The sequence below is a fragment of the Bos grunniens genome, chromosome 23 (assembly GCF_055505025.1).
Source record: "Bos grunniens cultivar Pamir isolate PY7600 chromosome 23, Bosgru_T2T1.0, whole genome shotgun sequence".
NCBI classification, from domain to species: Eukaryota; Metazoa; Chordata; class Mammalia; order Artiodactyla; family Bovidae; genus Bos; species Bos grunniens.
The window spans coordinates 775,570-800,708 of record NC_141187.1 but is presented as its reverse complement, the minus strand read 5'-3'; the positions used below and the strand labels follow the sequence as shown (position 1 = coordinate 800,708).

The following is a 25,139-nucleotide window of genomic DNA, read 5'->3' as shown; positions in this document are numbered from 1 at the left end:
TGTCATAAATGGATGTTGAATTTTGTTAAAGGCTTTCTCTGCATATATTGAGATAATCATATGGTTTTTATCTTTCAATTCGTTCATGTGGTGTACTGTGTTGATTGATTTGCAGATATTGAAGAATCCTTGCATCCATGGGATAAAGCCCACTTGGTCATGACATATGATCTTTTTAATATGTTTTTTGAATTCTGTTTGCTAGAATTTTGTTAAGGACTTTTGCATTTATGTTCATCAGTGATATTGGCCTGTAGTTTTCTTTTTTGTGGCATATTTGCCTGGTTTTGCTATTAGGGTGATGGTGGCCTCATAGAATGAGTTTGGAAGTTTACCTTGCTCTGCAATTTTCTGGAAGAGTTTGAGTAGGATAAGGGTTAGCTCTTCTCTACATTTTTCAAGTTGTGGTATAAGAAGTGTTACGTCAGAGGATCCTGGTAGACTCCTTGAATTCAGAAGTGAAGTTGAGGGTCTGAGAATACAAAGGCAGCTAGAATACTGAGAGTAGAATACTGCAGAGGATAGACCTATAGACCTGGGAGTGGGGGAGAGAGATAGAGACATAAAGAGGCAGAGAAAGTGTGAGGGAAGGAATTCTGGAAGACTGCAGAGGATTCCCCTCAGCTTCAGTGGTGAATTTGAGGAAACTGTCTAAACCTGGGAAAAGAATTTCAGATGGATTACAGATAAGAGAGGTTGGTGCTCACACTGGGCGAAGAATAGTGCATATTCCCATCAGATAAAAAACCTGATAGTTCACAGGGACAGTGTATTGATCTCCTTGTCATTATGTGTTATCCTTTGTAATTTCTTCTTACACTCTTTGTCTTAAAGTCTATATTTTTTGATGCAAATATTGCTACCTTGGACTTTTTTTGTTTGTTTGTTTCTCTTTTCTTGGGATATCTTGTTCCTTTCTCACTCTTTCATTCTATATTGTGTTCTCATGTCTAGTGGGTCTTTTATAAACAGCTTATATATAGGTCTTTTTGTGTTCATTCAGTCACTCTGTGTCTTTGGAGCATTTAGTCCATTTATATGGAGAGTAATTATTGATAGGTATGTACGCTTTGTCATTTGTTAATTGTATTTGACTTGTCCTTGTAGCTCACTTTTAGCTTACCTACCCTTGTGATTTGATGACTACCTTTATTGTTATGCTTAGATTATTACTTCATTTGTCTGTGTGTATCTATTAAATTGACTTCCCTGATAGCTCAGTTGGTAAAGAATCCACCTGCAATGCAGGAGACCTCGGTTTGATTCCTGGGTTGGGAAAATCACCTGGAGAAGGGAAAGGCAACCCATTTCAGTATTCTAGCCTGGAGAATTCCATGGGCTGTATAGTCTATGTGGTTGCAAAGAGTTATCTATTAAATAATTTAATTAATAGTCTATTAAATAATTTTGTTTTGTTTTTACATGGGGCATATGTATATGTATATAATTATTTTAACTTGTGAAGTTCAACTATATTTTAACTATCATGAACTTTTACTCTTTTTCTTCATATTTACTTTTGATTTGGTATTTTATATCTTTTTGTTTTGTGTATCCTTTAACTACTTATGAGCATATAGATGCATTTTCTAATTTTTCTACTAAACTTCTTACTATCTTCATAAGTGGTTGACCTTAATGCCTTTAATCTATATTTGAATTTTCCAATGAGATTTTTCTGTTTATGATTTTTACATTGCTAGTTGTGGCCTTTTTTTTTTTTTTTAATTGTTTTGCTTATAGAAGTCCCTTTAATATTTCTTATAAATCTAGTTTTATGGTGCTGAACTTTCTGAGCCTTTCCTTTCCTGTTAAACTTTTGATTTCTCATTAAAATCTAAATAAAAGCCTTGTCCAGTAGTTTGTTCTGGATTGTAGATTTTTCCCTTTCATTATTTTCAATAATTAGTTTTTTATATCTGAATTAATGATATAATGTTTATATATTTGACCAAACGACAAGGCAGAATGAAGCTGTAAATAAAAAGAATGTAAAACTTGTTCTGGAAAGTAGGCAAATACATAACAAACTAATCTTTAGTGAAACAAAAAGATTGGTCTCACATTTTGCTTTTGCCTGGCAATAGTCTCAGTATGGTTCTTAAGCTGTATTTTTTTCTTCATGTTACATCTTTCTGGGGCTTCCCTGGTAACTCAGTGGTAAAGAATCTGCCTGCAGTGCATGAGCCACAGGAGATGCAGGTTAGATCCCTGGGTCAGGATGATCCCCTGGGGGAGGGCATATCGACCCACTCCAGTATTTTGCCTGGAGAATCCCATGGACTGAGAAGCCCGACAGGGTCCATAGGGTCACAAAGAGTCAGACACAACTGAAGTGACTGAGCACACACATCTTTCTGACCCTAATTCTGTGATTTGGTTTAGTAGTACTTTTACGCACAGATGTACTTTTAAAATTTACTGGAAAATCCCAGTGAATTTAATTAAGCAAGAATCAGTCTTGGACACATTCCAGTTCTAAGATTTAATGATAAATTTGGCTATAAGGGATAACATATCCAATATTGTTTTCCTCTAGTGGGAAAAAATGACGCCCTTTTAAAAACTGATATGTATATATATATATATATATATATGTATATATATATATATATATACATATATATATATATATAGCTCTTTGTTAGGCTTATTGCAATACATTATTAAAACATTCATACACACAAGAAAGTCTCTAAAAATCTGAAGTCAAGCAGTCTGGCCCTACCAACATGATAGAGTGAGAAAGGCTGAACTATAGACTGTTTTTCTTTTCTTTTCTTTTTTTCTTCCTATTTTGAAGTTAATAAGAAAAGAAGTAATTAGAGATAAGTTTCCCTGGGAAATGGGTTGTTGCTATCTTCCTGTGTAAATGGAGGTTTTATTTGTCTTTTAGATAAATTATTCTAACATTGTAAGATTTTGTTTTTTTGCATGCACCTTGGAATAGCTTTCAAAAAATCTGTAATGTAAATAGAAGCATTCTTATGAATAACCAGAAAAATTCATTGAGGAAATGAACAGGTAACTGAGTGAAATAAAATATTTCCTCAAGTAAAAATGCAATCTAGCTCCCTCGGTTGCCAAACTAGATGAAGACGAATTCTGGGTGTTTGTGAATAACTGAAAGAGTCTTACTTCATATTGTAAATTTCCTCAAGGTAAGACTAAGGAAATGGTGGGAAACAGGATTCACAATTTTGTTTCTTTCTTTTGTTGTGTTAAAATTAAGTCATTTTGAAATAAAGCATATGTAGGTTCCAATTCTAGTTTTACTACTTAAAATGTGTCATTAAGACAATTAATAAGATATTCTTAGGCTCAGCTTCATCAATGATAAAATAGTGATTATAGTATACTTCTTAGTGTAATGTCAACTGTGGCACATTAAATTGTGAGAGCAAGATTAGAAGTCACTATAAGGGTTCTGCAGAGAAGGCAATGGCAACCCATTCCAGTACTCTTGCCTGGAAAATCCCATGGACAGAGGAGCCTGGTAGGCTGCAGTCCATGGGGTTGTATAGAATCAGACACGACTGAAGTGACTTAGCATCAGCAGCAGCAATATAAGGGTTCTGAGGAATTGAGTGACATAACTGAAAGAAGTTTTAAAAAGTATAATTTGAGATGTTTCAGGAGAACACATTGTTGGAGGCCAGAAGAAAAGTGGAGAGACATGTCAGGAGGCTATTGCAGTGGACCAGGAAGAAAATGAGGGATAAGGAATGACCAAATTTGTGATATATTTTGAAAATAGGGGCAGGAGACTTTGACAAAAATCAAAATATGGAAATAAAAAGGAAGTGAAGAACTCAAGTGATATTTTCTGTAAGAGCGGTTCCATTGAAGGTGGTACCATTTAATGAGATGGGAAACACCTCTTTATTGTAGAAAATTAAACATTTTTATTATATAAACTAAACTGATATCCAACTACTGATGTCCAAAATTGGAGATATAGCATACCATAATTTGATAATGTGTGTAGAGGTTGGGGCTGAGACAACACTGGATGGCACCAGTATTTATTGGTCAGGAAATGAAGAGCATCCTGCTAATGACCCTCAGAAAGGCATTTCAGCGAGTCCTTTAACAGTCCAGGGCAGAGCTTCAGCTATTCTCACTGAGTGTGTGAATTACCTTATGTGGTTCTCAAGTATGAAAGCTTTATAACACTATAAGTGATGTATCTTTCCATCACATTTTCTTCCCATCTTTTCTCATTCTTTGTTTTCCCTTTAAAACTCAGCAAAAGTGTTGTTTCCTCTAGGAAGCCCTTTCTGATTCCAGTTTACCTGATATATTCCTACACAGTGATCTCTAGCATCATATGAATATTCTTAAAATGGCACGCATTATATCAGTATGAAATTTTTCATCCTGTCATATATTACTAAGGGCAGAGAACTATGCCTTCTTCAACTTGGTAATCACAATATCTATGATGTATTTGACACTAATAAATTCTTACACATTCTTTTAATTGAATGAATAAATAAAAGATTAAATTTATAATGTATATAAAAATTTTCCTCCTTTTCTTTGTAGGTAAGCAGCTTCTAATAAGTGAAGAAGTCAGTTTCTGTACAGACTAGATGGAACCAGGAAGCAATATAACTTATTTTATCTTCCTGGGCCTCACACAGAACCCAAAGGAGCAGAAAGTCCTTTCTGTTCTGTTCTTATTTTTCTTCATTTTAACCATGGTTGGCAACATTCTCATTGTACTGACCGTAACTGTCAGTAAGACCCTGAACTCACCTATGTATTTCTTTCTTGCTAGTTTGCCATTTTTAGACCTAATTTATTCCTCTTCTATCTCCTCCAGGCTGATTTCAGATTTGTTCTTTGGGAAAAAAATACCATATCCTTTATTTTTTTTTTTTTTTCTTTTTTTTTTTTTTTTTTTAGATTTATTTATTTTTTTTTTTCTTTTTTAAAAAAAATCACATGCTCCCCATCCTGAACCCTCCTCCCTCCCAACCTCCCCATACCATCCCCCTGGGCCTTCCCAGCGCACCAGCCCCAAGCATCCAGCATCGTGCACTTTAAATCTTGCAAGACTCAGCTGTTTATGGAGCACTTTTTTGGTGGATCAGAGTTAATCCTTCTGTTGGTGATGGCCTAAGACTGCTATGCGGCACTCTGTAAGCCCTTGCATTATTTAGTGATCATGAGACAAGGGGTGTGTGTTGTGCTGCTGCTGGTGTCCTGGGTTGGACGTTGTCTACACTCAGTAACTCAACTTATCACTATTTATGGGCTCCCTTTCTGTGGTCCCAATGTCACTGATCACTTTACACGTGACGTATTTCCATTACTGAAATTGGTCTGTACTGACACCTATGTCATTGGTATCCTAGTTGTGGCCAATGGAGGACTGATGTGTATTATAGTGTTTCTGTTCTTATCTGTCTCCTATGGAGTCATCCTTCATTCTCCAAAAAACCTGAGTCAGGAAGGGAGGTGGAAAGCCCTCCAAACCTGTGGTTCCCACGTCACTGTGGTTGTCTGTTTCTTTGTTCCCTGTATTTTCATGTATGCAAGACCTGTTAAGACCTTCTCCATTAACAAATCGTTGAGTGTGTTTTATACAGTCATAACCCCCATGCTTAATCTATTAATCTACAGCCTAAGAAATTCTGAGTTGACTAATGTTATGAAGAGGCTCTGGAGAAGAAAAAGGCAAATCAAGTTTTAAATATGTGCATTATCCTTCATGAAGTAACAAATTAAGCAATAGGGCCAATCTATTTGGAATGTAAATATCATCATAAGTGCACCTTTTCTTTTTTTTTCTCAAGAAATTAAGATAATTATAATAAAGGATGAATTCTAAGTTTGTGCTATTAATAACAATTCCTTGCTATAATGTAAACTTCATAACATCTGGTTTAACATTACACTTAAATGGATGAATGCATTTACAGTAGGGTGTCAGTAACTAACATGTAGCACATTAGCTAATGAAATTATTTTAGAATTATCCTAATTTTAAATTAAATTTGTATTTACTTTTGTCACTTTCTTATTGTTAGTTTGATTTTAGTTCAGAACCTTCTCTATTTATTGTTTTTAGGGTATTACTTAAAATATTTAATGCTATATAGACCTTCTTTCAGAGAAGGAAATGGCACCCCACTCCAGTACTCTTGCCTGGAAAATCCCATGGAAGGAGGAGCCTGGACGGTTGAAGTCCATGGGGTCACTGAGGGTCGGACTCGACTGAGCAACTTCATTTTCACTTTTCACTTTCATGCATTGGAAAGGGAATGGCAACCCACTCCAGTGTTCTTGCCTGGAGAATCCCAGGGACGGGGGAGCCTGGTGGGCTGCCATCTATGGGGTTGCACAGAGTCGGACACGACTGAAGTGGCTTAGCAGTAGCAGTTATGAGTATGTTGTATTTATGTATACATTTGTATCTCTATATAGAAAAACCACTAGACTATTCAGGTATGACCTAAATCAAATCCCTTGTGATTATACAGTGGAAGTGAGAAATAGATTTAAGGGCCTAGATCTGATAGACAGAGTGCCTGATGAACTATGGAATGAGGTTCGTGACATTGTACAGGAGACAGGGATCAAGACCATCCCCATGGAAAAGAAATGCAAAAAAGCAAAATGGCTGTCTGGGGAGGCCTTAAAAATAGCTGTGAAAAGAAGAGAATTGAAAAGCAAATGAGAAAAGAAAAGATATAAGCATCTGAATGTAGAGTTCCAAAGAAGAGCACAAAGAGATAAGGAAGCCTTCTTCAGTGATCAATGCAAAGAAATAGAGGAAAACAACAGAATGGGAAAGACTAGAGATCTCTTGAAGAAACTTAGAGATACCAAGGGAAGATTTCATGCAAAGATGGGCTCGATAAAGGACAGAAATGGTATGGACCTAACAGAAGCAGAAGATATTAAGAAGAGGTGGTAAGAATACACAGAAGAACTGTACAAAAAAGATCTGCATGACGCAGATAATCACGATGGTGTGATCACTGACCTAGAGCCAGACATCCTGGAATGTGAAGTCAAGTGGGCCTTAGAAAGCATCACTACGAACAAAGCGAGTGGAGGTGATGGAATTCCAGTGGAGCTATTTCAAATCCTGAAAGATTATGCTGTGAAAGTGCTACACTAAATATGCCCAGAAAATTTGGAAAAGTCAGCAGTGGCCACAGGACTGGAAAAGGTCAGTTTTCATTCCAATCCCAAAGAAAGGCAATGCCAAAGAATGCTCAGACTACCACACAATTGCACTCATCTCACATGCTGGTAAAGTAATGCTCAAAATTCTCCAAGCCAGGCTTCAGCAATACATGAACTGTGGACTTCCAGATGTTCAAGCTGGTTTTAGAAAAGGCAGAGGAACCAGAAACCAAATTGCCAACATCTGCTGGATCATGGAAAAAGCAAAAGAGTTCCAGAAAAACATATCTTTCTGCTTTATTGACTATGCCAAAGCCTTTGACTGTGTGGATCACAATAAACTGTGGAAAATTCTGAAAGAGATGGGAATACCAGACCACCTGACCTGCCTCTTGAGAAAGTTGTATGCAGGTCAGGAAGCAACAGTTAGAACTGGACATGGAACAACAGACTGGCTCCAAATAGGAAAAGGAGTACATCAAGGCTGTATATTGTCACCATGCTTATTTAACTTATATGCAGAGTACATCATGAGAAGCGCTGGACTGGAATAAACACAAGCTGGAAAGAAGATTGCTGGGAGAAATATCAATAACCTCAGATATGCAGATGACACTACTCTTATTGCAGAAAGTGAAGAGGAACTAAAAAGCCTTTTGATGAAAGTAAAAGTGAAGAGTGAAAAAGTTGGCTTCAAGCTCAACATTCAGAAAACGAAGATCATGGCATCTGGTCCCATCACTTCATGGCAAATAGATGGGGAAACAGTGGAAACAGTGTCAGACTTTATTTTTCTGGGCTCCAAAATCAATGCAGATGGTGACTTCAGGCATGAAAGTAAAAGACATTTACTCCTTGGAAGGAAAGTTATGACCAACCTAGATAGCATATTCAAAAGCAGAGACATTACTTTGCCAACAAAGGTCCGTCTAGTCAAGGCTATGGTTTTTCCTGTGGTCATGTATGGATGTGAGAGTTGGACTGTGAAGAAAGCTGAGCGCTGAAGAATTGATGGTTTTGAACTGTGGTGTTGGAGAAGACCCTTGATAGTCCCTTGGACTGCAAGGAAATCCAACCAGTCCATTCTGAAGGAGATCAACCCTGGGATTTCTTTGGAAGTAGTGATGCTAAAGCTCAAACTTCAGTACTTTGGCCACCTCATGTGAAGTGTTGACTCATTGGAAAAGACTCTGATGCTGGGAGGGATTGGGGGCAGGAGGAGAAGGGGACGACAGAGGAAGATATGCCTGGATGGCATCACTGACTCGATGGACATGAATCTGAGTGAACTCCGGGACTTGGTGATGGATAGGGAAGCCCGACGTGCTGTGATTCATGTGGTCACAAAGGGTCGGACTCAACTGAGCGACTGAACTGAACTGAACTGATAGACATTACATTAATCTACTATAACATTATCTGGAGACAAATAATATAGTTTTATTATTAATGCCATCAATAAAAGTCTATGAATGAAGGATTGAATGGATGCAAATTAAAATTGGATGATTTTTACCTTAAAATTTGGTTACTATGTATACAATAATGACAGTATTGGTTAATTTGTGGGAAAATTACTCTTTAGTACACTACTTTTGGGGATAAAAGATGCTTCACGGATTTGATAACAAAGCTACAGAATCTATCAAATTTAAACATGTGCATATTTTTTGTTTATTTCTCTTGGTGATATAGATTTCTCCAAGAGAAACAAGTAAAGATGTCTGTAAGTAATGTTCATTGTTGCACTATATGTAAGGAGGAATAGTAGAAATAAAATAAATTTCAAGCAAAAATGTCCTGGTTAAAGGAATTGTGTTGTAAACATAAAAGGGAATGCTGCGTCACTTCAATCGTGTCTGACTCTGACCCCAGATACAGCAGCCCACCAGTCTCCGCCATCCCTGGGATTCTCCAGGCAAGAACACTGGAGTGGGTTGCCATTTCCTTCTCCAATAAAAGAGAATAATAGGTCGCAATTAAAATGAAGAAAACTTAATAAATAATGACAAAAAGTGACCACACAAACTTTAATCAAAATTTCAAGAATATTATAATATTTTATGTGCCTCCATATAGAGTAAAACCTGTAAATGATAGTACATAGGTCTACACACAAAAGCACATCTAAAGAGTGTGCACTAACTTGTTAATAGAGTGTTGTTTGAGTGTTTATCGTTGGGAGAGGTCCTTTGACTTTAAACTTTCTTTTACTCTGTGTATATAAATTGTTTCCACAGTCCATGTTACTATAAAACTCTAATTGTAAAACATAGGCAGAATACTATTGCAAGATCTTTTTTTGAGCCACCAGGTATAGTAATGAACAATAAAACATAAATTAAAAAGTGGAATCTAGTTAAACTAAAAAACCTTTCACATAAAAGGAAACTGTAAGTAAAAAAAAGACAGCTCTCAGAATGGGAGAAAATATTTGCAAACTAACTAATCAAACAAGGAATCAATCTCCAAAATAAGCAAATAGCTCCTATAGTTCAATATCAAAATAAATTAACAACCCAGTCAACAAATGGGTTCAGTTCAGGCGCTCAGTCCTGTCAGACTCTCCGACCCCATGGACTGCAGCACACCAGGCCTCCGTGTCCATCACCAACTGCTGGAGCTTGCTTCAACTCATGTCCACCGAGTCAGTGATGCCATCCAACCATCTCATCCTCTGTCAGCCCCTTCTTTTCCTGCCTTCAAACTTTCCCAGCATCGGGGTCTTTTCCAAGGAGTCAGTTCTTTGCATCAGGTGGCCAAAGTATCGGAGTTTCAGTTTCAACATCAGTCCTTCCAATGAATACCCAGGACTGATCTCCTTTAGAATGGACTGGTTGGATCTCCTTGCAATACAAGGGACTCTCAAGACTCTTCTCCAACAACACAGTTCAAAAGCATCAATTCTTTGATTCCCAGCCTTCTTTATAGTCCAGCTCTCAGATCCATACATGACTTCTGGAAAAACAATAGCTTGACTAAATGGACCTTTGTCAGCAAAGTCAGGTCTCTGGTTTTTAATATGCTGTCTAGGTTGGGCATAGCTTTTCTTCCAAGGAGCAAGCATCTTTTAATTTCATGGCTGCAGTCACCATCTGCAGTGATTTTGGAGCCCCCCCCCCCAAAAAATAAAACCTGTCACTGTTTCCATTGTTTCCCCATCTATTTGCCATGAAGTGATGGGACCAGATGCCATGATCTTCATTTTCTGAATGTTGAGGTTTAAGCCATAGTTTTCACTCTCCACTTTCACTTTCATTAAGAGGCTTTTTTGTTCCCCTTCACTTTCTGCCATAACGGTGGTGCCACCTGTATATCTGAGGTTATTGATATTTCTCCCGGCAATCTTCATTCCAGATTGTGCTTCTTCCAGTCCAGTGTTTCTCATGATGTACTCTGCATATAAGTTAAATAAGCATGGTGACAATATACAGCCTTGCATACTCCTTTTCCTATTTGGAACCAGTCTGTTGTTCCATGTCCAGTTCTAACTGCTGCTTCCTGACCTGCATACAGAATTCTCAAGAGGCAGGTCAGGTGGTCTGGTATTCCCATCTCTTTCAGAATTATCCACAGTTTATTGTGATTCACACAGTCAAAGGCTTTGGCTTAGTCAGTAAAGCAGAAAGAGATGTTTTTCTGGAACTCTCTTGCCTTTTCCATGATCCAGCAGATGTTGGCAATTTGGTCTCTGGTTCCTCTGCCTTTTCTAAAACCAGCTTGAACATCTGGAAGTTCATGGTTCATGTATTGCTGAAGCCTGGCTTGGAGAATATTGAGCATTACTTTACTAGTAATTGCACTAGATGAGTGCAAATTGTGCAGTAGTTTGAGCATTCTTTGGCATTGCCTTTCTTTGGTATTGGAATGAAAACTGACTTTTCCAGTCCTGTGGCCATTGCTGAGTTTTCCAAATTTGCTGGCATATTGAGTGCAACACTTTCACAGCATCATCTTTCAGGATTTGAAATAGCTCCACTGGAATTCCATCACCTCCACTCGCTTTGTTCGTAGTGATGCTGTCTAAGGCCCACTTGACTTCACATTCCAGGATGTCTGGCTCTAGGTCAGTGATCACACCATCGTGATTATCTGGGTTGTGAAGATCTTTTTTGTACAGTTCTTCTGTGTATTCTTGCCACCTCTTCTTAATATCTTCTGCTTCTGTTAGGTCCATACCATTTCTGTCCTTTATCGAGCCCATCTTTGCATGAAAAATTCCCTTGGTCTTACAAATACCTGTGAAAAGAAGAGAAGCAAAAAGCAAAGGAGCAAAGGAAAGATTTATATATATCAGATTTATATAAATATTTTTTTATATATCATCTGAATGCAGAGTTCCAAAGAATAGCAGGAATAGATAAGAAAGCCTTCCTCAGAGATCAATGCAAAGAAATAGAGGAAAAAAACAGAAAGGGAAAGACTAGAGATCTCTTCAAGAAACTTATAGATACCAAGGGAATATTTCATGCAAAGATGGGCTCGATAAAGGACAGAAATGGTATGGACCTAATAGAAGCAGAAGATATTAAGAAGAGGTGGCAAGAATACACAGATGAACTGTACCAAAAAGATATTCATGACCCAGATAATCATGATGGTGTGGTCACTCCCCTAGAGCCAGACATCCTGGAATGTGAAGTCAAGAGGGCCTTAGAAAGCATCACTATGAACAAAGCTAGTTGAGGTAATGGAATTCCAGTGGAGCTATTTCAAATCCTGAAAGATTATGCTGTGAAAGTGTTGCACTCAATATGCCAGCCAATTTGGAAAACTCAGCAGTGACCACAGCACTGGAAAAGGTCAGTTTTCATTCCAATCCCAAAGAAAGGCAATGCCAAAGAATGCTCAAACTACCACACAATTGCACTCATCTCACATGCTAGTAAAGTAATGCTCAAAATTCTCTAAGCCAGGCTTCAGCAGTATGTGAACCGTGAACTTCCAGATGTTTAAGCTGGTTTTAGAAAAGGCAGAGGAACCAGAGACCAAATTGCCAACATCTACTGGATCATGGAAAAAGCAACAGAGTTCCAGAAAAACATCTCTTTCTTCTTTATTGACTAAGCCAAAGCCTTTGACTGTGTGAATCACAATAAACTGTGGAAAATTCTGAAAGAGGTGGGAATACCAAACCACCTGACCTGCCTCTTGAGAAAGTTGTATGCAGGTCAGGAAGCAACACTTAGAACTGGACATGGAACAACAGACTGGTTCCAAATAGGAAAAGGAGTATGTGAAGGCTGTATATCGTCACCATGCTTATTTAACTTATATGCAGAGTACATCATGACAAACGATGGACTCAAAGAAACACAATCTGGAATGAAGATTGCCGGGAGAAATATCAATAACCTCAGATATGCGGATGACACCACCCTTATGGCAGAAAGTGAAGAGGTACTAAAAAGCCTCTTGATGAAAGTGAAAGTGGAGAGTGAAAAAGTTGGCTTCAAGCTCAACATTCAGAAAACGAAGATCATGGCATCTGGTCCCATCACTTCATGGGAAATAGATGGGGAAATAGTGGAAACAGTGTCAGACTTTATTCTTTTGGGCTCCAAAATCACTGCAGATGGTGACTGCAGCCATGAAATTAAAAGACGTTTACTACTTGGAAGAAAAGTTATGACCAACCTAGATAGCATATTCCGAAGCAGAGACATTACTTTGCCAACAAATGTCTGTCTAGTCAAGGCTATGGTTTTTCCAGTGGTCATGTATGGATGTGAGAGTTGGGCTGTGAAGACAGCTGAGCACTGAAGAATTGATGCTTTTGAAGTGTGGTGTTGGAGAAGACTCTTGAGAGTCCCTTGGACTGCAAGTAAATCCAACCAGTCCATTCTGAAGGAGATCAACCCTGGGATTTCTTTGGATGGAATGATGCTAAAGCTGAAACTCCAGTACTTTGGCCACCTCATGCATAGGGTTGCCTCATTGGAAAAGACTCTGATGCTGAGAGGAATTGGGGGCAGGAGGAGGAGGGGACGATAGAGGATATGACGGCTGGATGGCATCACTGACTTGATGGACGTGAGTCTGAGTGAACTCCGGGGGTTGGTGATGAACAGGTAGGCCTGGCGTGCTGCAATTCATGGGGTTGTAAAGAGTCGGACATGACTGAGTGACTGAACTGAACTGAACTGATAGTGTTTTCTATACTGGCTGAAATAATTTGCATTCTTATCAGCAGTATAGAAGGGAAAATACCTTTTTATTTTGGAAAAATTTAAATGTAGGTTTATAAATAGTAGATTGATAACCAATTACAGATGTCAAAAATTGGAAATGTTGCTTATACAAGTTTGAAAATTAAAGTAGAGTTATAGCTGCAGACACAAAATTTGACTAATGAAACATTTGCTCGTCAGGAAAAGGAGGAATGTCCAACTAAGAGCCCTCAGAAAGAAGTCTCAGAGTTCTCAGACAATTAAGGGCAGTGACCATCTATTCATAGTTTGATCTACTCACACTGAATGTGTAAAGTAGCTTGTGTGGGTCTCAATATTACATCTTTGTGATATAATATCACATCTTTTCATGGAATTCCTTTTCTATTTTCCTGTTCTTTCTCTATTTCTTTAAAACTCAGCTAAAGCTGATTTCTCAAAGAAGCTTTCCCTGATTTAAGATTGATTGATTCTTTTTATACTATTACATTTGCATTTTGTGAATATTCTTTTTTTCTTTTACTTTTTATTTTTTTAAAATATACATTTATTTATTTTAATTAGAGGTTAATTACTTTACAATATTGTATTGGTTTTGGCATACATCAAGATGCATCCCTCACAGGTATACACTTGTTCCCCATCCAGAACCCCCCTCCCTCCTCCCTCCCCGTACTATCCCTCTGGGTCGTCCCAGTGCACCAGCCCCAAGCAACCAGTATCACGCATCGAACTTGGACTGGTGATTCATTTCATATATGATATTATACATGTTTCAATGCCATTCTCCCAAATCACCCCACCCTCACCCTCTCCCACAGAGTCCAAAAGATTGTTCTATACATCTGTGTTTCTTTTACTCTCTCACATACAGGGTTGTCATTACCATCTTTCTAAATTTAATATATATGCATTAGCATACTATTTTTATGTTTTTCTTTGTGGCTTACTTCCCTCTGTATAATAGGCTCCAGTTTCATCCACCTCATTAGAACTGATTCAAATGTATTATTTTTAATGGCTGAGTAATACTCCATTGTGTATATGTACCACAGCTTTCTTAACCATTCTTCTGCTGATGGACATCTAGGTTGCTTCCATGTCCTGGCTATTATAAACAGTGCTGCAATAAACATTGTGGTACACATCTCTCTTTCAATTCTGGTTTTCTCGGTGTGTATGCCCAGCAGTGGGATTGCTGGATCATAAGGCAGTTCTATTTCCAGTTTTTTAAGGAATCTCCACACTGTTCTCCATAGTGGCTGTACTAGTTTGCATTCCCACCAATAGTGTAAGAGGGTTCCCTTTTCTCCACAACCTGTCCAGCATTTATTGCTTGTAGGCTTTTGGATCACAGCCATTCTGACTGGCATGAAATGGTAACTCATTGTGGTTTTGATTTGCATTTCTCTGATAATGAGTGATGTTGAGCATCTTTCCATGTGTTTGTTAGCCATCTGTATGTCTTCTTTAGAGAGATGTCTGTTTAGTTCTTTGGCCCATTTTTGATTGGGTCGTTTATTTTTCTGGAATTGAGCTGCTTGTATATTTTTGAGATTAGTTGTTTGTCTGTTGCTTCATTTGCTATTATTTTCTCCCATTCTGAAGGCTGTCTTTTCACCTTGCTAATAGTTTCCTTTGTTGTGCAGAAGCTTTTAAGTTTAATTAGGTCCCATTTGTTTATTTTTGCTTTTATTTCCAATATTCTTGGAGGTGGGTCATAGAGGATCCTGCTGTGATGTATGTCAGAGAGTGTTTTGCCTATGTTCTCCTCTAGGAGTTTTATAGTTTCTGGTCTTACACTTAGATCTTTAATCCATTTTGAGTTTATTTTTGTGTATGGTGTTAGAAAGTGTTCTAGTTTCATTCTTTTACAAGTGGTTGACAAGTTCTCCCAGCACCAATTGTTAAAGAGATTGTCTAATCCATTGTATATTCTTGCCTCCTGTATCAAAGATAAAGTGTCCATAGGTGCGTGGATTTATCTCTGGGCTTTCTACTTTGTTCCATTGATCTATATTTCTGTCTTTGTGCCAGAACCATAATGATGGCACTTATTACATGCGTCTGGAATTGTCTGATCTCTCATTATGCATCATAGCACTGAGGGAAGGAAACTGTACCTTATTTGATTTGATAATTAAAATGTCCATAACACATTGGACACAAATAGATACTCCATCAGTTCAGTTCAGTTCAGTCTCTCAGTTGTGTCCAACTTTGCAAACTCATGAATTGCAGCACACCAGGCCTCCCTGTCCATCACTGACTCCCAGAGTTCACTCAAACTCACGTCCATCGAGTGGGTGATGTCAACCAGCCATCTTATACTCTGTGGTCCCCTTCTCCTCCTGTCCCCAATCCCTTCCAGCATCAGAGTCTTTTCCAATGAGTCAATTCTTTGCATGAGGTGGCCAAAGTACTGGAGTTTCAGATTTAGCATCGTTCTTTCCAAAGAACACCCAGGACTGATCTCCTTTAGAATGGACTGGTGGAATCTCCTTGCAGTCTAAGGGACTCTTAAGAGTCTTCTCCAACACCACAGTTCAAAAACATCAATTCTTTGGTGCTCAGCATTCTTCACAGTCCAACTCGCACATCCATACATGACCACTGGAAGTACCATAGCCTTGACTAGATGTACCTTTGTTGGCAAAATAATGTCTCTGCCTTTTAATATGCTGTCTAGGTTGGTCATAACTTTCCTTCCAAGGAGTAATCATCTTTTAATTTCATGGCTGCAGTCCCCATCTGTAGTGATTTTGGAGCCCAGAAAAATAAAGTCTGACAGTTTCCCCATCTATTTCCCATCCAATGTTTCCCCATCTATTTCCCATCTATTTCCCATGAAGTGATGGGACCAGATGCCATGATCTTCGTTTTCTGAATGTTGAGCTTTAAGCCAACGTTTTCACTCTCCTCTTTCATTTTCATCAAGAGGCTTTTTAGTTCCTCTTCACTTTCTGTCGTAAGGGTGGTGTCATCTGTATATCTGAGATTATTGATATTTCTCCCAGCAATCTTGATTCCAGCTTGTGCTTCTTCCAGCCCAGCATTTCTCATGATGTACTCTGCATAGAAGTTAAATAAGCATGGTGGCAATATACAGTCTTGACGTACTCCTTTTCCTATTTGGAACCAGTCTGTTGTTCCATGTTCAGTTCTAACTGTTGCTTCCTGACCTGCATACAAATTTCTCAAGACAGGTCAGGTGGTCTGGTATTCCCATCTCTTTCAGAATTTTCCACAGTTTATTGTGATCCACACAGTCGAAGGCTTTGGCATAGTCAATAAAGCAGAAAAGGATGTTTTTCTGGAACTCTTTTGCTTTTTAGGTGATCCACTGCATGTTGGAAATTTGATCTCTGGTTCCTCTCCCTTGTTTAAAACCAGCTTGAACATCTGGAAGTTCACCGTTCATGTACTGCTGAAGCATAGCTTGGAGAATTTTGAACGTTACTTTACTAGCATGTGAGATGAGTGCAATTGTGTGGTAGTTTGAGCATTCTTTGGCATTGCCTTTCTTTGGGATTGGAATGAAAACGCATTTTTCAGTCCTGTGGCCACTGCTGACTTTTCCAAATTTGCTGGCATATTGAGTGCAACACTTTCACAGCATCATCTTTCAGGATTTGAAATAGCTTAACTGGAATTCCATCACCTCCACTAGCTTTGTTCATAATGATGCTTTCTAAGGCCCACTTGACTTCACATTCCAGGATGTCTGGCTCTAGGTCAGTGATCACACCATCGTGATTATCTGGGTCATGAAGATCTTTTTTGTACAATTCTTCTGTGTATTCTTGCCCCTTCTTCTCTTCTGCTTCTGTTAGGTCCATACCATTTCTGTCCTTTATCGAGCCCATCTTTGCATGAAATGTTCCCTTGGTATCTCTAATTTTCTTGAAGAGATCTCTAGTCTTTCCCATTCTGTTGTTTTCCTCTATTTCTTTGCATTGATCGCTGAGGAAGGCTTTTTTATCTCTTCTTGCTATTCTTTGGAACTCTACATTCAGATGTTTATATCTTTCCTTTTCTCCTTTGCTTTTTGCTTCTCTTCTTTTCACAGCTATTTGTAAGGCCTCCCCAGACAGTCATTTTGCTTTTTTGCTTTTCTTTTCCATGGGGATGGTCTTGATCCCTGTCTCCTATACAATGTCATGAACCTCCATCTATAGTTCTTTAGGCATTCTATCTGTCAGATCTTGCTCCTTTAATCTATTTCTCACTTCCATGGTATAGTCATAAGGAGTTTTATTTAGATCATTCCTGAATGATATAGTGGTTTTCCCTACTTTCTTCAATTTCAGTCTGAATTTGGCAATAAGGAGTTCATGATCTGAGCCACAGTCAGATCCTCGTCTTGTTTTTGGTGACTGTATAGAGCTTCTCCATCTTTGGCTGCAAAAAATATAATCAATCTGATTTCGGTGTTGACCATCTGGTGATGTCCATGTGTAGAGTCTTCTCTTTTGCTGTTGGAAAAGGGTGTTTGCTATGACCATACACGTGGTTAAAATTGAATGAATAAAAAAGATGGAAACTTGCAATGTATTTAATTTTTTTTTCACCTTGATTTGTAGATGAACTGCTTCAAACATGTAAACTCAGCTCCAGAAATGGCAACCCACTCCAGTATTCTTGACTGGAGAATCCCATGGATAGAGGAGCCTGTCAGGCTACAGTCCATGTGGTCCCAAGTGTTGGACACGACTTAGCGACTTAACTACTAGTAACTGCTTCAGCTCCTGTACAGACTAGATGGAACCGAGGAACAATGTAATGTATTTTGTCCTCCTGGGCCTCACACAGGATCCAAAGGAACAGAAAGTTGTTTTTGCTATATTCTTGCTCTTCTACACTTTGACTCTTGTGGGAAACTGTGACTCTAGCTGTCAGTAAGACCCTGAAGTCACCAATCCACTTTTTTCTTGCTAGCTTATCATTTATGGATGCACTTATTCCTCTTCCATTTCTCCCATTTTAATTTTAGATCTGTTCCTTGAAGGAAATATCATATCCTTTAAATGTTGCATGACTCAGCTATTCATGGAGCATTTTTTTTGTGGATCAGAAATTGCAGTTCTGTTGGTCATGGCCTGTGACTGCTTGTAAGCCCTTGCATTACTTGGTTATTATGAAACAGTGGGTGTGTGTTGTGCTGCACGTAATGTGCTATGTGGGAGGTTTTCTGCATGTCATTGATCATTTTATGAGTGACATGTTCTCTGTATTGAAACTCGTCTGTACTGACACCTATGTCATTGGCATCTTAGTGGTGGCCAATGGAAGACTGACCTCTGCTATAGTGTTTCTGCTCTTACTCTTCTCCTATGGAGTCATCCTGCAGTCTCTGAAGAACCTGAGTCAGGAAGGGAGGTCGAAAGTTTTCCAGATCTGTGGTTCCCACATCACTGTGATTTTCTGCTTATTTGTTCCCTGTATTTTCATGTATGCAAGACCTGCTAAGATCTTTCCCACTGAAAAATCATTGAGTGTGTTTTATACAGTCATAACCCCCATGCTGAATCCATTAAACTACACTCTGAGAAACTCAGAGATGATGGATGCTATGAGGTTACTCTGGAGAAAAAAAAAAAAAAAAGGGAAATTAACTATTGAATAAGTTCATTATTTTGGCCAAATTCCAAAAGTTCAATATCTTCATAAATCTGAAGTAAACTGTTTCTGTCTTTGAAGGATTTACAGTAATTATTGTTGAAGAATGAACTATATGTTCATGTGATTTACAATAGTTTCCCTGGAAGAATGTAAACTGTATAAAATCTGGTTTATCACTGTACCTGCAAAGATGGAATGTCTTTACAGTAGGGAGTCAATAAGCAATATATAATGAAGTAATCAGCATTTTCATACTATTACAGTAATTACTAATTTATTAATTTACTTTTACTACTTTTTCATAATTTTATTTCAAATCAGATTGTTGTCTTTAATTTCATTCATTTATTGTATTAGTTAAAATATTTAATGATATGCTGATTAACCTCTGTGTTCAATTTTATTTACCTTACATATGAAATTTTTGTGTAATATTTTAATTTCTTAGATAAATATTGAAGGTATGTTGAATAATAATAAATAGTAAAAGCAGAATATTTATAAAATGGAATAGTGCAGAATAAACCCCTGCCCCATCTTAAACCAGTGTCTCCCAGTCCTTCCCAATGCAGTCTCTATACTCTGTGCCTGAGATTGTTTAGGCAATCACCTTTGCCAATACAGCATATTTCAAATATATGTTGTATTTATGTCTTTGTATGTAACTTTTGCATTTTACTGCTCAGTCTCAAGATCTTTGCATATCAGTCTATATAGATCTAGCTGGTTCTCAGTAGTCTCATGCTCTTAACTTTATGACAAGACACTAACAATGAAGTATCCAGTCCTCTTTATATTTCCTCATATTTTTCTATAATAAGTAATTCTGCAGTTAACTCTTTTTGTGATATTTAAAGTATGGTTCCTAGCAGTGGAATCATGAGTCAATTGGATATCTATAGGACATTTCACCCCTCGAAAAATGAATTTCACCTTTTTCTCAAGCACACATGGAACCTTCTCCAGGATAGATTACATCCTGGGCCATAAAGCTAGCCTTGCTAAATTCAAAAAAATAGAAATCATTCCAAGCATCTTTTCTGACCACAATGCAGTAAGATTAGATCTCAATTACAGGAGAAAAACTATTAAAAATTCCAACATATGGAGGATGAACAACATCCTGCTGAATAACCAATAAATCACAGAAGAAATCAAAAAAGAAATCAAAATTTGCATAGAAACGAATGAAAATGAAAACACAACAACCCAAAACCTGTGGGACACAGTAAAAGCAGTCATAAGGGGAAAGTTCATAGCAATACAGGCACACCTCAAGAAACAAGAAAAAGTCAAATAAATAACCTAACTCTACACCTAAAGCAACTACAAAAGGAAGAAATGAAGAACCCCAGGGTTAGTAGAAGGAAAGAAATCTTAAACATTAGAGCAGAAATAAATGCAAAAGAAACAAAAGAGACCATAGCAAAAATCAACAAAGCCAAAAGCTGGTTCTTTGAAAGGATAAATAAAATTGATAAACCATTAGCCAGACTCATCAAGAAACAAAGGGAGAAAAATCAAATCAATAAAATTAGAAATGAAAACGGAGAGATCACAACAGACAACACAGAAATACAAAGGATCATAAGAGACTACTATCAACAATTATATGCCAATAAAATGGACAACAAGGAAGAAATGGACAAATTCTTAGAAAAGTACAACTTTCCAAAACTCGACCAGGAAGAAATAGAAAACCTTAACAGACCCATCACAAGCACGGAAATTGAAACTGTAATCAAAAATCTTCCAGCAAACAAAAGCCCAGGTCCAGACGGCTTCACAGCTGAATTCTACCAAAAATTTAGAGAAGAGCTAACACCTATCCTGCTCAAACTCTTCCAGAAAATTGCAGAGGAAGGTAAACTTCCAAACTCATTCTATGAGGCCACCATCACCCTAATACCAAAACCTGACAAAGATCCCACAAAAAAAGAAAAGTACAGGCCAATATCACTGATGAACATAGATGCAAAAATCCTAAAAAAAATTCTAGCAATCAGAATCCAACAACACATTAAAAAGATCATACACCATGACCAAGTGGGCTTTATCCCAGGGATGCAAGGATTCTTCAATATCCGCAAATCAATCAATGTAATACACCACATTAACAAATTGAAAAACAAAAACCATATGATTATCTCAATAGATGCAGAGAAAGCCTTTGACAAAATTCAACACCCATTTATGATAAAAACTCTCCAGAAAGCAGGAATAGAAGGAACATACCTCAACATAATAAAAGCTATATATGACAAACTCACAGCAAACATTATCCTCAATGGTGAAAAATTGAAAGCATTTCCTCTAAAGTCAGGAACAAGACAAGGGTGCCCACTTTCAGCATTACTATTCAACATAGTTTTGGAAGTTTTGGCCACAGCAATCAGAGCAGAAAAAGAAATAAAAGGAATCCAAATTGGAAAAGAAGAAGTAAAACTCTCACTATTTGCAGATGACATGATCCTCTACATAGAAAACCCTAAAGACTCCACTAGAAAATTACTAGAACTAATCAATGATTATAGTAAAGTTGCAGGATATAAAATCAACACACAGAAATCCCTTGCATTCCTATACACTAATAATGAGAAAACAGAAAGAGAAATTAAGGAAACAATTCCATTCACCATTGCAACGAAAAGAATAAAATACTTAGGAATATATCTACCTAAAGAAACTAAAGACCTATATATAGAAAACTATAAAACACTGGTGAAAGAAATCAAAGAGGACACTAATATATGGAGAAATATACCATGTTCATGGATGGGAAGAATCAATACAGTGAAAATGAGAATACTACCCAAAGCAATTTATAGATTCAATGCAATCCCTATCAAGCTACCAACAGTATTCTTCACAGAGCTAGAACAAATAATTTCACAATTTGTATGGAAATAAAAAAACCTCGAATAGCCAAAGCGATCTTGAGAAAGAAAAACGGAACTGGAGGAATCAACCTACCTGACTTCAGGCTCTACTACAAAGCCACAGTTATGAAGACAGTATGGTACTGGCACAAAGACAGAAATATAGATCAATGGAACAAAATAGAAAGCCCAGAGATAAATCCATGTACATATGGACACCTTATGTTTGACAAAGGAGGCAAGAATATACAATGGATTAAAGACAATCTCTTTAACAAGTGGTGCTGGGAAATCTGGTCAACCACTTGTAAAAGAATGAAACTAGAACACTTTCTAACACCATATACAAAAATAAACTCAAAATGGATTAAGGATCTCAACGTAAGACCAGAAACTATAAAACTCCTAGAAGAGAACATAGGCAAAACACTCTCTGACATACATCACAGCAGGATCCTCTATGACCCACCTCCCAGAATATTGGAAATAAAAGCAAAAATAAGGAAATGGGACCTAATTAAACTTAAAAGCTTCTGCACATCAAAGGAAACTATAAGCAAGGTGAAAAGACAGCCTTCAGAATGGGAGAAAATAATAGCAAATGAAGCAACTGACAAACAACTAATCTCAAAAATATACAAGCAACTCCTCCAGCTAAACTCCAGAAAAATAAATGACCCAATCAAAAAATGGGCCAAAGATCTAAATAGACATTTCTCTAAAGAAGACATACAGATGGCTAACAAACACATGGAAAGATGCTCAACATCACTCATTATCAGAGAAATGCAAATCAAAACCACTATGAGATACCATTTCACACCAGTCAGAATGGCTGTGATCCAAAAGCCTACAAGCAATAAATGCTGGAGAGGTTGTGGAGAAAAGGGAACCCTCTTACACTGTTGGTGGGAATGCAAACTAGTACAGCCACTATGGAGAACAGTGTGGAGATTCCTTAAAAAGCTGGAAATAGAACTGCCTTATGATCCAGCAATCCCACTGCTGGGCATACACACTGAGGAAACCAGAAGGGAAAGAGACACGTGTACCCCAATGTTCATCGCAGCACTGTTTATAATAGCCAGGACATGGAAGCAACCTAGATGTCCATCAGCAGATGAATGGATAAGAAAGCTGTGGTACATATACACAATGGAGTATTACTCAGCCATTAAAAAGAATACATTTGAATCAGTTCTAATCAGGTGGATGAAACTGGAGCCTATTATACAGAGTGAAGTAAGCCAGAAGGACAAATACCAATACAGTATACTAACGCATATATATGGAATTTAGAAAGATGGTAACGATAACCCTGTATACGAGACAGCAAAAGAGACACTGATGTATAGAACAGGCTTATGGACTCTGTGGGAGAGGGAGAGGGTGGCAAGATTTGGGAGAATGGCATTGAAACATGTGAAATGTCATGTATGAAACGAGATGCCAGTCCAGGTTCAATGCACGATGCTGGATGCTTGGGGCTGGTGCACTGGGATGACCCATAGGGATGGTATGGGGAGGGAGGAGGGAGGAGGGTTCAGGATGGGGAACACATGTATAATTTTTTTTAATTAAAAAAATAAATAAATAAAGGTTTGAGGATGAAAAAAATAAAATAAAATGACATTTAAATGAGTCATTTAAAATGGTGATGTGCACAGTTATTGCCTGAACTGTACCAAATTCATTACTCCTCTCATTCTGGAAAATAGCCATCTAATTAGATTTTAAACAACCAGTGCTTGATAAAAATTTACAACGTTTAGGAATCTGAAGAAAGGCACTGTTTCATTTATATACTTTAATTGAAACTCGAATTTTGAGTCTCTATTACTTTGTTCAAAATGATTGCTATTCCTCTTTTGGAATTGCTAATTTAAAACTTATGTTTCACTTGATTGTGAATCATTTTCCATTCTGATTATGATGATTTAATTATATAGTAGAGATATTATCATATTGATTATTTGTGTGGAATTATTTTTAGAACTTGTGATTTGTGTTTAATTTTTTATACTGTGCAAAAGTTTTGGCCATGTAGAAATACTTAACATCTACCTAATCAAGTCTAACACAATTTTCTTTGGAGTTAACTTCTCACATAGAAAGAATTTCCCTATTTCAGTGTCACCACAATATCTTCACATTCTTTCAACATTTAATTTTTAAAAATTTTCTATTGTTTTATATTTTATGTTTAAACTTTTGAGCCACCTATATTGTGTTGTAAGGACTTAAGTTGGTAATACATATAATTATTTTTATGGCCATTTTTATTGCTGCATATAGCTTTCTCAGGATTTTGTTTGCTATCCCGACATTGTACTCTGAATTATAACATATGGTTGTATTTTATTCAGGCTTTTATGATGTTACACTGATCTCTTTATCAATGTACCATTTAATACATGACATAATTGCATTTGATTTAAAATACACATCGATACCTAATATGCCTAGGTTTTTTCATTGGTATTTCCTGTTGGAACTGTATCTATTCTTGCATATTTATATTTTAAAATTAAATTTCAATCAAGTTAGTAAAAACTAAGTTTACTTGGTGTTTTCTATAAGATTTGCTTAAGAAAGCATTTATATATTTAGAGAATTGAGGGTTTTAATCCACTAACTGGGTAAGTCTTTCCACTTAATATTTCTTCTTTTGCATTCTTATAGATTTCATGTATTTCTTGTAAATTTTGTCCTTTTTAGCTTGCTTTTTATGCTAAGATTAAAAATAATGTTCTATCCTCTATTTTCCAAGTGTCTGTTGTTTCAATGTAGGGAATTTTTTGTTTTTACATAGTGTAGAATATTTTACATTTTTACATAATGTAGAATCTTCACAGTATATTAGTTATCTTTATTAGTCTAATTTCTTCAAGTATTGACAAAATACATACAGTTGTGTAACTACTGTGTTTCATCACCAAAAATAATTCTCCATGTGCCTTTATATTCACCTCCTCGCTTCACACCCAGGTCCTGGCAAACACTGATCCATTTCTGTTCCTACAGTTTTGTCTATTTCTAGAATGTTATACGGAGAAGGCAATGGCACCCCACTCCAGTACTCTTGCCTGGAAAATCCCATGGACGGAGGAGCCCGGTGGGCTGCAGTCCATGGGGTCGCTAAGAGTTGGACATGACTGAGGGACTTCACTTTCACTTTTCACTTGCATGCATTGGAGAAGGAAATGGCAACCCACTTCTGTGTTTTTGCCTGGAGAATCCCAGGGATGGGGGAGCCTGGTGGGCTGCCGTCTATGGGGTCGTACAGAGTCGGACACGACTGAAGCGACTTAGTAGCAGCAACAGC

At 37.4% G+C, this 25,139-nt stretch overlaps 2 pseudogenes; both read left to right on the top strand.

The window, feature by feature from the left end:
* Nucleotides 1–4,595: 4,595 nt before the first annotated feature.
* Nucleotides 4,596–5,701, top strand: LOC147346465 (olfactory receptor 4A47-like; annotated as a pseudogene).
* A 12,373-nt stretch (nt 5,702–18,074) lies between these two features.
* On the top strand, nt 18,075–18,939 carry LOC147346464 (olfactory receptor 4A47-like; annotated as a pseudogene).
* Nucleotides 18,940–25,139: the final 6,200 nt, after the last annotated feature.